The following is a 3283-nucleotide window of genomic DNA, read 5'->3' as shown; positions in this document are numbered from 1 at the left end:
ATTCATAATCAGACTCTAACTTAGTGTAAGTAACATCGAGGTTTTCAGGCAATTTGTCTAGTTGTTCAACAGATGATCCAATGTTCAATTTCACATTTAATGCCTTTTCCACCCCGTCAGGATACTTTTTGGAATAACTGTTCCACATCGGGGGTGGAACTCGATGGTACCCGACACCTTAATTGTGATATACGTAGACATCTTCTCCCGAGTCATATTTATCTATGGGTTTCAAAAGAATACGATCTAGGACATACGACGCTGTAGAATAGCTTTTAAGCTTCTTATCAACTCGTTCAGTTTCGATTTTAGTTCTTGTTTTAGCTTACCAATGGTGTCAATGTGATTGTTAATAGCAGTCTGCTTATCTAAAACTGTTTTCTTTAGCATTAACATTGTTGCTTCATTCTCTTTGTTAGCTTGCCGAAACTAATTAATTGATTTTGAAGTTTAGTGTATGCTTCTTATACACTTTTTAAATCATTCGACAGATCGTCAGTATGGTTTTTCAAAATTTTGTATGTTTCATCATTCTCAGTGCCTCATTTGCATGGTTCAGTACATTTCTTGCACTGAAAGTATGTTACGATTTCAGTCACTCTGTCATATTTTTACCCTTTTCATCTACCGACTCACTCACAACTTTCTTATCCTCGGATGATTTCTCTATTTCTTTAAGTTGTGCCATCATCGCCTTCTCTGCGATCTCGTTCAATGTTTCAGCCTTCATTTCTTTTATCACATTGATGATCTCTTCAACATGTTCTCCTTCGTCGTCACTGAAATGTAGATCATCATAGTTCCCTTCTTCTCCGAAGAAACCTGCAAAAGATTTAAAAACACCAGGAGGTAAAATAGATCGAAACGCATTGTTTATCACCTCCTATGTCGGTATTTAAATCTTTTTAGTATCTAGAATTGTTGATTCAGCTTCAACAATATTTTTTGGACATTCATCAAACTTAATTTTAGAACATACTTCATCTGCAGCTTTCATCTCATCAGCTTTCTTTTCATCCACTACTTTTCCAACTTTCTCAGATTCACCCAACTCTACTATCTCAGTCATGAGTGCAAGACCATCGGTTTTAGGAATCAGAGTGTTCCAATTGAAGCCATCATCTTCTTGCATCACCACTAAAGCTTTGTCTTTAGACTTAGAACCGTCTTCGATCGGTATCGTTCTGGAAGTAGTCGGTGGATGCTGAGAATTTCTATGATGGATAGCCCTCTTATAGTAATCACTTCCAAACGGATTGCTGTTATCATTCACTTCATGATTCATGCATTCACGTTTAAAATGACCATTTTCTTTGCATCGAAAGCAAGTAACTTTCGATTTATCAAACCCAAGCTTTGAATCCGGTCCTCCGATGCTGCTTCTCCCAATTATCTTCTTGAACCGTTGAGCTCTCCTCAAAACACTCGCCATACACCACCTGATGTCAATCATCTCCATTTCCTCGGGATCGATTTAATCATAATTCTCTTTTGTCATGTTATAGTTACCAATCCTACCGGCAATTAAGCATTCATAGGATTCAAGGATCGAGGCAAGGAATGTCATATGTTCTTTCGCAGTAGACTCTGTAAAGCCTTGAGCATTTTGAAGATTGACTGCGATGTTGCATTGAAGAATATGAGGATTAATGTTGTTCTAGTTTAAGTAGTTTTAGAACTTTGTGAAGATTGTGGACTTTGAGCAGGAGCGTTGGATCAAAAGACTGAAATTACTGAGGGTATGAGTAATTTCCACTGCTAGAATACCCGCTTTTATTTGATGAACTACCAAAACTTGTCTCTGCACTGAATGTTGTCTGGATCTTTGGACTCATCTAGATATTAGAATCACTAACCTTATAATACAACCCAACGTCTTGTTGCACTGTGGCTCCTTTCATCTTGGCCATTTTTCTCATGTCTAGCTCGTGAGCCTCTAACTTTTCTATAAATTTCGGAAGAGTCAGTCTGTTGTATTAAGAAGAATTACTCTTCAAGATCAAAAGATACATAGACCATTCTCCCTATGGTAAGGCATCCACAAGCTTGTCAACCCACTCATCATCGTCTTTATCTATCCTTACCCTACTCATTTCTACCATCAAATGACAATACGTCTCGATCAGCTGCTTCATCGCTTCTCACTTCATTGAGGTGAATATATCAAACTCTTTCTTCAAAAGCGCCTTCTTGCTTTTCTGCATTGAAGTATTTTCTTGATATTTCATCTTTAGTGCATTCCAGATAGACTGAGTAGTGCCTTAATGTTGTAGAAGTGTAAAAATATCCTCTTTAATTGTCTGCTATAATAAGTTCATCATTTTTTGTTCTCCCTGATAAACATATATCTTTCAGCTTGTGGAATTTGAGTTACGCGTATCTTTTCTCCATTCTCGCCTGTAGGAATCACATACTCTTCCTCAATGCCTAACCAACAATCGAAATAATTCGCTTGAACCCACGTTTCAAACGGATCATACCACCCTAATCTTACATGCATAGTAATTTCGGGGGTTTAGTAATAGTTCCCATTTCGTTATCGAGGTTCATGTTCTGTACTACTGTCGTCGGTGTGATAGCGAACACATTTTTTACTAAGACAAAAATAAAGGAAACAAACAGAAAATGCTTGATTAATGACTGAAATTTTATAAACTCCAACAGCTCAACTGGATAAGACTCTTAGCCTGGAACCAATAGGCCACATGTTCGAAATCTGTAGGCCGCATTTTTCTTACAGAATACTCGGTGGTCTGGTGGTAAACGTGTGTGCTCATAAACCTACCAATGCGGGTTTGACTCATTCTCCTTCTGGTTTTGTCATTAGGCCATTGTGGGGTTAGCTTATTTGATAGATGTTTATGCTTTTTAGTGGGGAGGTCTCAGATTTAAACATGAGTAAATGTGTAATTTTTGGGGGGTAATGTATATGAATAGTATTTGCTATTAAAAATTAAGTTTTACAAATTTTTTTTACCAAAGTTTAATTAATTTATTAGTTATTGGGTGTGGGCTGCATTTATTTACCGGTCGAAATAATGCAAGTAGGTTGTCCTATTTTACCAAGCAAGAAAACATATTCAATTCAGCCGAAAATATTCAAATCAGTTTTTAAGCAATAGTACTCAAGGTTAAGAAGGTTGCAACCTTCTTTAGTTTAATAGAGTATATAACTAGTGGCAAGCCAATTATGAACTAAACCTATTCCTAAGGTTGCTTTTTGTTGCTAACTAGTAACTAGTAATAGTAATTTGGACCCGTTCGTTGCGATAGGACTGTTAAA

The sequence above is a fragment of the Helianthus annuus genome, chromosome 4 (assembly GCF_002127325.2).
Source record: "Helianthus annuus cultivar XRQ/B chromosome 4, HanXRQr2.0-SUNRISE, whole genome shotgun sequence".
In the NCBI taxonomy this organism is placed as follows: Eukaryota; Viridiplantae; Streptophyta; class Magnoliopsida; order Asterales; family Asteraceae; genus Helianthus; species Helianthus annuus.
This window is presented reverse-complemented; position numbering follows the sequence as displayed.